Source organism: Bubalus bubalis, chromosome 17 (genome assembly GCF_019923935.1).
Source record: "Bubalus bubalis isolate 160015118507 breed Murrah chromosome 17, NDDB_SH_1, whole genome shotgun sequence".
NCBI classification, from domain to species: Eukaryota; Metazoa; Chordata; class Mammalia; order Artiodactyla; family Bovidae; genus Bubalus; species Bubalus bubalis.
Window position 1 is genome coordinate 6143468 of NC_059173.1, and position 14959 is coordinate 6158426.

The window sequence follows — 14959 nt, forward strand, 5'->3', positions numbered from 1 at the left end:
AGGATGGAATTCATTACATCAAAATTAAAGATATCTGTCCCAAGAACACCATAGATGAAGTTAGCACAAGGCCAATGGAATGAAACAAGATATTTGCAAAGGATAACTCTCTAGGAAACACCGAGATCTATGAATCAGAAAAAAAAAAAAAAAACCTTTAAAAATTCAATAGTGAAATGGACAAAATACGTTAATAAATAACTCACAGAAAGAGAAAAAAAATTCTAATAAGTATATTACATGTTCAAGATTACCAGTGATGACTGACATGGAAATTAAATTAACCATGAAGTACCACATTATCCCCATTTGACTGGCAAAAGTCAAAGGGAAAGATGGTATTGTGTCTTGGCAAAAATGTGGTGAAAGAGCCATTCTCACTCACAGCTGGAGAGAGTGTGAAGGACGCAGCCATCTGAGAACAGTCTGGCCACACTTGGCGGAATTAAATGTGCAGACACTCAAGAGCTCAGCAAAGCCATCGTTGATGACAGAGCCGGAAGACATCCTCAGTCGGGGCCACAGGAAGATACGCACAAGGGTATTCATGGCATTATACTGACACAAGGTGGCCGTACTCCTTCCCTGGAGAAGCAGGGGAGTCAACATGTGGTGGGAGGCAAACTGAGAAATGGGAAATACTCTACAACTGTCGGGAAAAAAGAAGTCAGACCTGAATGCAGCAGCAGCAGCAGATCTCAGAAATGATGCTGAGGACTTCCCTGGTGGTCCAGTGGTTAATAATCTGCCTGCCCTTGCAGGAGACACGGGTTTGACCCCTGGTCTGGGAAGATTCACATGTCACAGAGCAACCCATGCGCCACAACTCCTGAGCCCGTGCGCCCTAGAGACCACGTTCCCCAACAAGAGGAAGTCACCACAATGAGCAGCCCGGGCACCACAACAGAGAGTGGCCCCCAGTCTCCACAACTAGAGAAAGCCCGCGTGCAGCAACAAAGACCCAGCACAGCCATAAATAAATAAACAAATAAAAATTTAAATGATGTTGAGAAAGAATAAAACCCAGAAAGAGAACCCAATCAATTCTGCAATTTACGAAGTTACACACACCATGCATTTTCCAAAGACGCAAGTATGTATGAACGGCCAGACTGTGGGCTGGAGGTCATGAAAGCTAGGAATGCGTGCCAACGCGGTCAAGAGGAGGGGCATCCAGGTGGAGGACAGGGGTGGGCAATTTAAAACAAGAGTCCTTGAAGAGAGGGTCTACGCAGTTCTGTGCACCTAGGCCCCCACTGCCCAAATAATTGTGGTATCCACATGTTAAGTTCCCAGGCACTGTGTTAAAAAATGAGAGATCAGCTGTAGAATGCTGTTGTTGTTCAGTCACTACAAAAAAGGAAAAAAAAGTCACTCAGTCGTGTCCAACTCTTTGTGAGCCTGTGGACTGTAGCCCACCAGGCTCCTCCATCCATGGGATTCTCCAGGCAAGAATACTGGAGTGACTTGCCATTTCCTTCTCCAGGGGATCTTCCCGACCCAGGGATGGAACCCAGGTCTCCCGCACTACAGGCAGACTCTTTACCAGCTGAGCCACCAGGGAAGAGGCACCAAGTCGTGTCCAACTCTCTGCAACCACAAGACCTACAGCCCACCAGGCTTCCCTGTCCTTCACTATGTCCCAGAGTTTCTATATCTAACATTGATGTCATTTAATATAGATACTTGAATCCTCACTTTCCTCACCATTCAGAACTGGGCAGATTTATGCATCTCAGGTTGGACCCAAACCCACTTCTCCAGAGTAGGTAACACATGTGAGGCATGGCTCTACACCAGCCCCAAGCAGACATGAGACAGGAGCGTGGCCGAGAGCAGGATATGCAGATGCTGTTCTGACGCACAGAGTGTGCTGTCGCCCCACCTGCTGATAAAGCACAGGTGTTGGTCCCGACTCCTGACATGGAGGTAATGGTGGGCCTCTTCCTTTCCTCTCTCTCTGCCCCAAAGGACAGAGTCTTACAGCTCTGTGCGACCTTGGGCTCACTGAATATGCTGCACTGTGTCCACTGCTATTTGCTGAGAGCCTACAAAATGCCAGGAACTGTGCTAAGTAATATTGGACCCCTTGCCTAAGGACCCACCAAGAGCAGTGACTCCCACCCTTCAGACATCAGCCCGTGGATCACACAGCTCCAGGGTGGACCCCAGTACCTGAGTGTTTCCACGGCTCACTTTTCAGTGATTCTACAGTGATTCTACTGCAGCCATTAGAAGGGCTCCCTGCCCAGAGAAGAACAAGCCAGAATGTAGGTGCCAGAAATGAGGTTCAGTGAAGGAAGATGAGGACCCAGAAGGAAACCCACCCTGTGCCTCTCAGAGGGAATAGCCTCACCTTTATTCGCAATCCATACTTTGGCTTTTCATTGTACGTTTTCGGATGAAAAGAAGAGACACCCCAAGGGCTGAGATGGAGGGAAAAGCCAACACACAAAAAGGGGGGACATGTAAGAAAGGGACAGGCCACTGGTCAAAGGTCCAGCAGGTTGAATTCCTGTGTCTGACTCAGCTGTCAGGGTACTGTGTGACCTAAAGCAGGTCAGGCGTCCTCTCTGGGCTTCAGCTTCTGCATCCATAAAATGGGCAGAGGGTGGGTAGATGATCCATTAACAGGAATCCGTTGAATTCTCTAGTAGGATCTGGAAATTCGACTGACGGCCAAGACGAGGTTGGTGCCTTCGAGAAGCTGACAACCAGAAGGAGAGGTAAGTATCAGCTGGAACAACGACTATCCAAGTGGAGTGAGCAAGGGGGAGAGCGGTGAGGGGTGAAGGTGAAGGGCGACACAGAGACAGAGCTTGGAGGATTTTGCTCCTGATGTCTGTGAGGCCCTGTGTGTATCAACCTTACACTTCTTTTGTTTCCGCATTAAGAAAGAAAGCATCACTCAACGGTCAGACCCATGGTCACCAGTGAAGGACACTGCCCCTCCCCCAGGCTCTGCATCCAAGATGGTGCCTCCTGCTCCATCGGGCCCACCAACCCAATGAGGCCCTTCCATCCCCACCCCCGTGCCACTGGACCCTGATCCCCCCAACTTCCATTTCACCCATTTTTCTCTCTGCACTTCTCGCCTTTCATTTCTGACCAAACTTCGGATGACGGGAACACTGATAAATTAATGATTGTAATTAATAAAAATCGACTCTGTGCTAATAAATTATTATGAAATGGCCTGTCAGGTTTTTTAATGAAATGCAAAAAGCTGCAGTAATGAGATGAGTGTGTGCACTTTTTTTTTTCAGCCAAGACGTGAGGAAATACATCCATGGGGGTACTCAAGAGCTTTTTTTTTTTAATAAGGAAAGAATCCAGAAGAAGAAAAGCACAATTGTAGCAATGCTCAGAGGGGAATCGGAGGAATTACCACCGTATGAGTACCTACTGTGTTAGACACATCGCCTATGTTGTTTTATATTATCTTATCAGTCCCATGAGCTGGATACTATTATCACTTCTTATTCTTACTGATGGGGGCTTCCCAGGTGGTGTGGTGGTAATAAATCCACCTGCCAATGCAGGAGACACAAGAGACATGAGTTCAGTCCCTGGGCCAGAAAGATCCCCTGGAGCAGGAAATGGCAACCCATGACAGTATTCTGGCCTGAGAAATTCCATGGACAGAGGGGCCTGGCAGGCAGGCTGCAGTCCATGAGGTTGCAAAGAGCTGGACACAACTGAGCGACTGAGCACACACACACACACATGCTTACTGATGAGGAAACAGGCCTGGAGAGGGTAAGGAGTCATCCAAGGTCACTCGGTAATTATGTTATAGAGCTAGGATTGAGCCTGGATATTTTAGATTCCAGACTCATCCCAAGCTCTTAACCACTCAATCATACTACCCTTCAAAAACTCTGGATTTGGAGACAAAGGGCATGAGTTCAGAGTCTGAATTCGTCCACTTGACATTGTGACCTGCAGCAGGTTCCTAACCTGTCTGCGCCTCGGGTGAGCCATGTATTTAATGGAGGCAACAGCACTTCTTTGACATGCTCTTGCATGTGTACAGATAAGAAGGAAGCAGGATGAAGAGTGTGAACACACGTAGCCCTAAGCATCCTTCCTCTCTTTTTCTAAGAGTTTGGCATAAGAAGTTCTGTCCGTGAGCAGGTGAAGCATCACAAGAAAGGCGGTCCAAAGTCAAGGAGAGGAGGCATGGCAGCCTTCTCATCCACACCCCATCCCAGCTCTGTGGAGTGTTTAATATTACAAGGTTGTCCCAGTTCTTTGTAAACTATAGCCATGAATGTAAAACAACTGATTTTTACAACAGAATTGTTTAACCCTGCACCAATTAAAAGTACCTGTTATTAAAAAAGGTAATTATGCTGTAATTAGTTTGACACAAGACATTAAGCAGATTATTATCAAAGCCAGGGAAATAGTAACTTCAAAGCAATTTCCCTTCTTGAAAGAGGCATTTACATGCCACCACTGAACACAATCCTCACTCGAGGCACTTTTTAAAGCAGGGAAACATGGTTCCAAATTCTGCCGAGCAGCTTGGAGCTTTACGGCAGCGAAAGCCCGCATTACAGATGAACTTGGGTGGCTGGGCTGCAGAAATTCTTCCCAGGAAATCCATGTTCTGGGTGGGTAATTGCTGGCCAGGATGCAGCGTGGCCAGAGAAAATGTAGGCAGAGGATACTTACTGATAAAACCAGGAGAAGGGCTAAAGAGAGTGCACCCAGGTGTGCCAGGCGTCACACATGGACTTTTCACTATTCTATGAGGCAAGAATACAGAGACCCTGCTTGTGAGGGACAGAAAATAGGCTGCTAACCACTAATGTGGCAAGCAGGGTGAAGATCAGCTGTCTCAAAAAGCACTTCCCCCAGCAATGTTGTCTTCCTATATATATATATAGAGAGAGAGAGAGAGATGAACACACACACATATATATACAATCAGGTCACTTTTATTTCTCCTCAGCAACCTTTCATGAAATATCTCCTTGCAAAAGGCCCTGATTCTCTCTCTCACCGACTTCTTGTGTTCTTTCCTTTCTATGTTCTTTCCCCAAGGCGTCCTCTCTTACCTGTCAGATTTCTAGCAGAGGCAGGACGGGGGCACTGATGAACAGGAATTCTAAGGAATAGCTCAGCCCCGTAGGCCACTAAGGTTTCAGGACCAAGGTCAGCGGCATCAGTCCTTACTGCCCTTTCATTCTCAAGAATAAGCACACACCTGTGGCAGAGGTCCCATCTCTGCCACTTACCAGCTCTGTGACTTTGGGTGATAGATGTAACCTCTCTGAGCCTCAGCTTCCTCTTTTCTAAAATGGAATAATAAGAGCACCTAACAAAGAATCATTGTGAAGAATTCATGCCAAACATTTAGCAAGGAGCCTGGCACATAGTAAGCTCCCAATAAATGAGAACTATTATTTATTATTAACCTATATCTCCTGACTACTGACCTATGGGCTTTCCCTAGCAAATAGAGCTCTGTTCTCCAAGAGACAGAAAAGTATAGCTATAAATGTAAGGCAGGCAAAGATGCAAAACCAGATGGTTCAAGAAGTAAAGTAGATCCCACCTCTCATGATGCTACACAAATATAGTGGATATTTTTTTCCAGCCAGCAAAATGTGAAGCTGCTTCTTGCTGGCTAACCTTATAATATTATTATTATAGGGATATTTATTGAGCATTTATGCTTTACCAAGCACCATATGAAGCATTTTATATTAGTTATGTCATTCAAAAAGTTCAACCACTCTATGAGGCAGACAATATTATAAATCATAAACTCCATCCATTTTGTAGATGAGGAAACTGAGACTCAGGGGAAATAACAGCACCACCACCCACTGGGTAAGTGGCCAAGCAAGAATTTGAAACCAGGTCTCTCTGACACCTAACCCATAACCAAGATGCTCCCCTGCCCTCCCAAATCACAGTCAGGCGGCAAAGAGAGACACGTCATTAGAAGTGAGGAGAAAGTACCAGTTACCTACTATGTGCTTAGAAAACATTGTCCTCACCACTTTCCTCCTTAATACTCAGTTTCCTCATCTTTCAATTCAGAGATTTGGACAGGTCTTCTCTAAGAGCCCATTGATTTGGCAGGTCCCAGAGCCTCCTTCTCCCTGGCTGTCACCCTGAGACCCCACCTGTGTTCTCAGGACCCCCACCTGAGCCTCTTGCCTTCCTTCAAAGGCTCTGGAATCCAGGAGGAGCTGGAGGAGCTGCTCCCGGCAGTGGGGCCTCAAGCCCATCCTGTCGTTGCCATGACGACAATGCCAGCATCAATCTTCTTCAAGCCCCTCTCTCCAGCTCTGCCTCTCTCCCTCTCCTGTTGTGCCTGTGCCTTCTGGGTGCCCCTGCAGTAGGATTCAGGGCTCAGGGCCAGGACCAAGCATGGGTGCAGCGATGGGGCAAGAGGGAGAGGCAGGAAGAGGAGAAGCCTCAGGACTAAGGTGGATCAGACTCAGGGAGCCTCGGGGGAGTACTGGATCCCCCAGCAACCTCATTTCTTATTCTCTTCCTTTTCCGTTATAAGCATATAATCCACCTCAGGTATTGTACTAAGCTTTTCACATACCTTGTTGCCATTTAAAGTTCAGCTTAGGTATAACCTTCTACAATCATCATCCCCCACTAGAAGGGTTAACACTACCCCTGCCTCCTGCGGGTCATAGCAATTATCATACTGCTTTACCTGAATTAATATACTGGTTATCACAATGACTTTATGAGGTTGAATCTACTTTAGTCTAATGTTGCTTATTATTATCCCCATTTGCCAGTTGGATAAACTAAGGCTCATGGGAGTTGAGCAATTTGCTCACAAGCAAGTAGCCCAGCCACCACTGAAACCCATCTCAGCTCAACTGCACCAGGAGACCTCAGGAATCGACTTGGCTGAGGGGACAAAGTGATATTACGTGTTTAACTGTTGGTTTGCTTTGTGAGTTTGGGGAGGAATTGATGTGCCTGAGGACATGGACTGGACACTAGCAGAGACCAGTCAACTTGGCCTGTGGTCTCAGGATGCTCCCCTGACCCTAGGCCCTATTCATGATGCAGGGAGAAGCGAGTGCATTGGGGTGACCACCATCAACCCTAAGGTCTCAAGAACATGATGGGAGGTGCACTTTCTCAGAAAACCAAACTAAGGGCTTCAAGTGAGCTACAAAATCCCCCTACCCACCCCCAACAATATGAATCCTCATAAGAAGGTCACAGCTGGAAGGATGCTTATGGGCCATCTCCCCCCACACCCATCACACAGACTGGAAAACTGAGACCTGGATCACAGTAAGAACAAGTCTGAGATCATCTGTCTATTAGTGAGAGACAGAGCCATGACTTGTGCACAGTCCTCCCAATCCATAGTCCAAGATCCTTTCCTCCAGTCCCTCACTGGAGCAGCCAAACACATCTAAGCTAGTAGACCTGAACTCCATCCACCTACAGCCTCACTAGAAAAGAACACATATTGTGGGCCCTGATCTGTGCTAAATGTTTGATGTCCATTAACTCAATATTCAATACACAATGAGGCATGATTATTAAACTCATTTCTCAGATGAAGAAATGGGGGTCAGGATGAGTTTTCTACTGTTGCTGTGATGAATAACCACATACACCATGGCTTCAAACAACATAGACTTACTTTATTACAGTTCTGGGGATCGGAAGCCCAAAATGGGTCTCACTAGGCTACTCACTGGGGCTGTGTTCCACCTGGAGACTGTAAGGGAGAACCAGTTTCCCTACCTTTTAAAGCTTCTTTCTAGAGGCTGCCTCATTCCTAAACTCAAAGCCCCTTCCTCCATCTACAAAGCCAGAAATGCTGGGCCAATTCCTCCTTGTGCTGCCATCTCTCTAGTTCTCTCTCTTCCACTTTTAGGAACTCCTATGCTCATATTGAAGGAGATCAGCCCTGGGATTTCTTTGGAGGGAATGATGCTAAAGCTGAAACTCCAGTACTTTGGCCACCTCATGCGAAGAGTTGACTCAATGGAAAAGATTCTGATGCTGGGAGGGATTGGGGGCAGGAGGAGAAGGGGACGACCGAGGATGAGATGGCTGGATGGCATCACTGACTCGATGGACGTGAGTCTGAGTGAACTCCAAGAGTTGGTGATGGACAGGGAGGCCTGGCGTGCTGCGATTCATGGGGTTGCAAAGAGTCGGACACGACTGAGCGACTGAACTGAACTGAACTGAACTGATGCTCATACTGGGCCCACTCACAGAATCCATGATGATCTCTCCATTTCAAGGTCAGTAGATTTGCAGGCTTAATTCCATATGCAACCTTAATTCCCTTTTTCCATATAACCTGACATAGTCAGGAGTCCACAGGGTGGTGGAGATGTCTACAATCCTAAAAGGAGGTCAGTGATGATGGAGGACAGGAAGCCAGGCCTCCAAGCCAATTGTCAGAGGTGTGGTAGGGATCGGGGTAAAAGCTTGCTTCTGCTGAGTGTCCGAGGAAAAGCAGACTGCAGGGTAAGAATTCTCAGACCTTCCCCAACTAGCTGCATCTCTTGACCTCCCCATTTCATATACTCCCAGCTCCTGCCACTGAAATTTGCCCTGATCCCCAGTACAACTGGGCTCCTCATGGCCCCATGGATTTGCAAGTGTTGTTCCTGCCTTCCCAACTTTCCAGCTTCCTCTACTAATGAACTTCATCTCATCTTCTGAGGTCTTCTGTGATGCACGTGAGACCTGGCTCCTCTTAACTACACTCTTCTCTCTCACCCAAGTTTAATGGTTATAACAGATATTTCAACCAATACACATTTCCACTTGGGTTAAGAATCACTGTCATTACATTAGAAATTTCTGATGTGATTCTAAAGAAACAGAACTGTCTTTGAACATAAGTTTTTAGCCAGTATCCATCCTAGACTCAGAAAACGTTAAGTTACTGTCTGACAAAGACAGGGAACAACCTATTCCTGTCTCAGAACGTTTCTAAAATTAGACCAAACGTTGTGTTCACCACCACGGCTAAAATCAAAGTGATGGATTCCTCTTAGGAAACCAATCCTAAAATGTTTTCCCTCCTGGCAGTCAGAAAACTCACTCTCCATTTGGACTACTGTGAACCCTGTAATTGCTTTTCACAATTACGTTGTGACTACCCTTCACCCTGAAGGAAATCTGAGAAACACTAACCTCACCGAGTCACTTCCTGTCTCAGCTCCAAGACCCGTAGACACTTCCTGCGAGGGCAAGGGCTGGGCTGAACACTTCCGGGTTGAAGAAGGAGGTTCCGGGTTGAAGAAGGTAGCAGAGGGAGGGCGCAGCTCTGATAAGTCAGGGCAGAAGACCTTGTGGGTCCCACACCTCACTGTCTGGTTTCCCGCTGGCTGATCCAGATTGCATCTAAAAGAAGGAAAAAATGTTTGCCTACATGAGTGTTTGGAGTAATCCAAATGCCAAGGATTTAATTGCTGGCCACTTCCACTCAGATCTAAGTCATTTTGGAATGACTGGAATCCTGCAAAACCTGGAGCGCCTCTCGTGTTGTCAGCCAGAAAACTTAAATATTGAAACTTCCATCTTTTTCTCCATAGAATGCTGTACCCCCACTCTCCACAACCCTGATTTTGAGTCCTGTCATCTCCACTTGCAAATTGTTTTCCCTCTTCAGACCTCCGTTTTCTTGTCCTCTGAAGGGGGAATCATAGGAATTCCTGCATCAGGGTGTCGGATCAAGTTAATAAAATCATATGCCTACTGTTGTTGTTTAGTCACTAAGTTGTGTCCAGCTCTTTTGCAACCCCATGGACCCATAGCCCACCAGACTTCTCTGTCCATGGGATTTCCCAGGCAATAATACTGGAGGGGGTGGTCATTGCCTTCTCCAGAGGATCTTCCCAATCCAGGGATCAAACCCACATCTCTTATGTGTCCTGAACTGGCAGTGGGTTCTTTACCACTAGCTCAACAAGGAGTTTGGCCCCGGGGAAATGGCTAAAGTCAGCTATGGGCAGGAATTTAATATGAAATACCAAGGTTCAGTTCCTACCTTGCCCCCAACTTCTTGAATTAGTCTGGGACATTAGTTCTCAACTTGGGCTGATTCTAACCAGGAGGTAGCATTTCTGCTGGCATCTTCAGAGTAGAGTCCAAGGTTGCTGCTCAACATCCCTCAATGGACACGACAGCCCCCGACCACAAAGACTTATTCAGCCCAGTATGTCAATAGCGGTGAGCTGGAGGAAGACTGGTCTGGGATGAGGCCAAGGCATTTGTATGTTTAGAAAGCTCTTCAGGTGATTCTAATGAGAGCCACTGGGTTAATCAAACGCTCAGCAATTAGCCTTGGGGAATTAGAGTCTTTTAGATGGAGCCTCTATAATCAGCCAGCTGTTATTAAATCATCAATAGCTGTGGCCAAATTAAACCCAGAGTTGAGAGTGCTTCAAGCATTGACTTATCCATTCCTGCTGGGGAAGCCAACCGTTCAGTTTTCCCAGGACGAAGGGAGTTCCCAGGGAGTGAGACCTTGCGGTTTCCCAGGGGGTGAGACCTTGCGGTTTCCAAACTGGGACAGTTCAGGGAACACCTGAGGTGGGAGGGAGCTCACCTCATTTCTGTCTCTCTTTTGTTTCCTCTACTAGCCATCTGTCCATTGTTTATTGACTTTGTACAACATGTCAGGCCTATACAAACACTTCACCCACATCAGCTTGAACCCTAAGAGGCAGATGCTAAGATCATCCCACAGGCGGACTTCCCTGGTGGTCCAGTGGTTAAGATTTTGTGCTTCCAATGCAGTGGGGCGTGGTTTCAATCCCTGGCTGGAGAACTAAGATATTGGTGGCACAGCCAAAAAAGAGAAAACACAGGGGGGTCGAGGGGAAGGTAATATTTCATCTTTAAAACAAAGTATCATTCCCCAAGAATTCAGCAGTTAAAATGCTCGACCACAGAGATCACTCTGACAGTCAAGTGTTAGAGTCAGAATTAAAGCCTGGTCTCTGGACTTTGTGGTCCTCACCACAAGACCACGCTGTCTGTCTCCTTTGTTGTGACTTGATTCCCATGGTAAGTTCAGGGAAGCGAACCCCCACTTGGCAGGAATACCACCTCTAGGTTCTGCATTACTTCTGCTGCTTCCATTAATCCTATCCTACTGTCTTTTATTTTCAGATGGGGGCCCTGCCAATTAAACAGAAAAGAAGGAAGACTCTGAAGATGACCTGCAGCCAAAACTGATTAGCAAAGGCCTTTCAGCGCTGTGCAATGCTGCAGACGTGCAGGTGAGTGAAACAGCAAAGAAAGTCATCTTGGTTCCCCACTCCGGTCCTCCCGCATTTCACATCACAGATCTCTGTACCACAATAATTCCTGCGGTCCAGAGAAGGAAGCTGAGGCCAGAGACGTGAATACCATGGCCATCTCCCCGGTTAGGGGCGAATCTGGTGTTAGAATCCACATCTGTTTCCTCCAGCGCCCGTGCTTTGGGCATTTTATTCCACAACATGTGGGGAAGCCTGACTTCTGGTTGATTTAACAGCCCAGCTTGGGCAAAGCGCCCCTAACAAATCCCAGAAGATTGGCTCAGGGAGGAGTTCTTGTTGTGCAAACAGCTTTACACATGTCCTGGGCCTTGTAGCATCGTTTCAAATATTGACGAGGCCCATTAAGGAATTCTGAGAGAACAGGCCGGCATTAAGTGGAACAGGTTCTGAGTTCAGAATGGCTGGTGTGATAACAGACCACATGGCTATCCGGGCACCAGGCAGCTGACTGCTCCACCCGGGTGCCTGATGTTCTGTGCACGCCCGTGTGCACACGCCCACCATCCTCTGCAAACCTCACTTCACCCCCCTCCCCACACACGCCCACCGAGGTGCGAACCCCGCAGTGCCCTGTGCATTTCTATGAAATGATATTTTATTAAATAAACAAACTGGAGCCATTCCAGTAGATTTATGAACAGTTCCTCAAGTCTCACTTGTTCGACCCACTGCAGATTTACGGCCCTGCATTAACCTCGTGAGCGCTCATAACGTTTACTAAGATAATGTTGGCAGGAGGGAGAAGGGATTTTTATAGCCGAGTAATAATTACGAAATGCAGGGAGTGCTCCGCTCAGGAACCTGTTTATTAGTTATGCTGGGTGCGTGGTCAACAGTGGGACTGCACATTCCACGCCGGTAGAGATCAACCCCTTCCTGGCAAGCTAGCTTTACATCCCTGGCTCCTCTGGAGCCTGCTGTACCCTTTGAGAGACTATGTCGCCAGTGTGTTAGAAACCACTGAAGACCATCAAGCATCAAGTGGCTCTTGATTCACACTTGCCTCGCCTCTCCAGAGAGTGGACCCTTAGAACCTGGAAGTGGGTGCTGCCCCTGGAGAGAAGTCAGTCCCCTGGGATGCAGTCTCTCCCCTTCTCCCCACCGCCCTGAGAGCAAACAAGTGGGTCCTTGGGCTCCTTCTTGCAAACGATATTGTTTAGTGAGAAGGAAACAAACACACCCCCCTCAACACACACACACACACACACACACACACACACACACCCAATGTAAGGTGGCATTGGAGGCTGAAGGGGAGTTGGGAAAGACAGGGTCTTGGAAAACAGTCAGGAAATATGATGGCAATGAACAATAAAGTATTAATAATAAGGACTGCCATAATCTGGCTGCATATAAGAACCAAGAGGGATCGGGATTAAAACTTTGGATGCCTCAGTCAGTCAGTCAGTTCAGTGGCTCAGTCTTGTCCGACTCTTTGCAACCCCATGAATTACAGCACACCAGGCCTCCCTGTCCATCACCAACTCCCGGAGTTCACTCAAACTCATGTCCATCGAGTCAGTGATGCCATCCAGCCATCTCATCCTCTTTTGTCGCCTTCTCCTCCCGCCCTCAATCCCTCTGAGCATCAGGGTCTTTTCCAATGAGTCAGCTCTTCGCATGAGGTGGCCAAAGTACTGGAGTTTCAGCTTCAACATCAATCCTTCCAATGAACACCCAGGACTGATCTCCTTTAGGATGGACTGGTTGGATCTCCTTGCAGTCCAAGGGACTCTCAAGAGTCTTCTCCAACACCACAGTTCAAAAGCATCAATTCTTGGGCGCTCAGCTGTCTTCACAGTCCAACTCTCACATCCATACATGACCACTGGAAAAACCATAGCCTTGACTAGACGGACCTTTGTTGGCAAAGTAATATCTCTGCTTTTTGATATACTATCTAGGTTGGTCATAACTTTCCTTCCAAGGAGTAAACGTCTTTTAATTTCATGGCTGCAATCACCATCTGCAGTAATTTTGGAGCCCCAAAAAATAAAGTCTGACACTGTTTCCACTGTTTCCCCATCTATTTCCCATGAAGTGACGGGACCAGATGCCATGATCTAGGCCCAACCAATTAAACTCAACCTTCAAGGGATGCTGTGGGCATCACACCTTTCCAAACTGCCCAGGGAGGTGAATACAAAGCAGAAAGCCTTGAGGACCAGCAGATCCACCCTACAGAGTGCTTCCCTGTTAGCATGGCCCTGCTAGAGCCTCCGAGACTGGGGTCCACACGCCAGCGGCCCGTTTCACCCAGGAGCTAGCTGGGGATGCAGAATCTCAGACCCCACCCCTGACTTGGCGGCGCTGGACTCTCCATCCAGCAAGATCCCTGTGTGATTCCTAAGGATGCAAGTGTAAGACGCAGCCTCTGAACCTCAGACATTCCATTCTTCCTCCACCCCAGCAAAGTAGGCAGAAGAGCTGCTGATGGGCTGCCCTGTTTTGCAGACTCAGAGAGGTTTCGCCGCCAGCCGGAGCTCACACGGTGCCAGGACCGGAAGCCAGCTGCGCATGCCCACCTCCACCCGTTGGCCCTCTCCAGTTGACACACAGCACAAGGGCCGCGGATGGAGGCGATCTAGCAGCGAGGCAGGGGCTTGTGGGCAGGAGCTGAAAATGAGAGCTGGAAGAGAGGGCGCCCTGGGGAAGGGGCTCTGTGAGAACTTGTCAATTAGTCACCGACCTAGTGCAGCTGGCAGAGCGGCCGTCTCCCGCCACCCCCTCCGCTGCCTCTGCCCTCTCTCCCTTCCCCTTCCAGACCCTCCTTGAGATATGAAACTCAGACAAGAGGGTATGAATAATGTAGCGCGATTGCTCCTCTCGTCTACCCCAATCCTCAGAGGGTGCGCGAGGCTCCTTGTCTGCCTCATTAGTGGCCGTTCAACCATTTGATTTCGGTAACAATGAGCGTGCCTTCCTCGGAATTTTCATACCTATTTGCGTCACCGGAGTCAACACTGAATTTTTGAATCCGCATGAAATGTTAATGGGGCGATCTGCATACCGAGCGCTCTCTCGGTCTCCGTGGTCGTGGCTGCCACCTCAGCCCAGGGGCCCGACAGGCACGGAGAGGGCTGAAGACAGACCAGTTACAGAAAAGTGGCTGAGAACCTAGTAGACACCCAGCTTGGAGAGCCTGTGGCGGGGGCAGGGGGCCAAGGGGAGGCCACCCAGGGTAGAGAGGGTCCTTCCAGCTAAGCTCCCTGCACCCAAGGTGAGCAGTTTCCAATATCAGCTTAAGGGTTAAGTCAACCTGGAGCCCTGAAGCTTCACCATTTGCTGGCTGTTTGACATAGGGTAGGCTGCTTTACCACTCTGAGCCTCCATTTGCTCATTTGTCAAATAGGGATTATAAGAGTGTTGTTGCAGGGGTCTTAAACCCTATGCCTGGCACATGACAGGTACCCAGTGCTAAGTAGACATTATTATTATCATTATTATCAGTTTTCCTCCTTCTCTCCCCCTCTACACATATGACTGGAATTTGGTACTTTGCAAAACATGGTCAGGTCTGCTTTTTTCTGTCTGCACATTGGACTTGGCAGCAGAGAGACCTGGGTTGATCCTAGCTTCACCTTTTACAAACGATATAACACAGAGGAAGTGGCTTCGCCTCTGTGAGCCTCAGTCTTCCCAGCTTGTAATGAGGAGAA

General features: G+C 48.0%; 1 long non-coding RNA gene across 1 annotated transcript; it reads right to left on the bottom strand.

Moving 5' to 3' along the window:
• Positions 1–2340: 2340 nt before the first annotated feature.
• LOC123330041 lies at positions 2341–10200 on the bottom strand. The gene is made up of 3 exons (XR_006545742.2): positions 10022–10200; positions 9166–9375; positions 2341–2707 (listed from the first exon to the last, which is right to left on the bottom strand). It is a non-coding gene; the product is annotated as an uncharacterized LOC123330041 (long non-coding RNA).
• Between the last annotated feature and the right edge of the window lie 4759 nt (positions 10201–14959).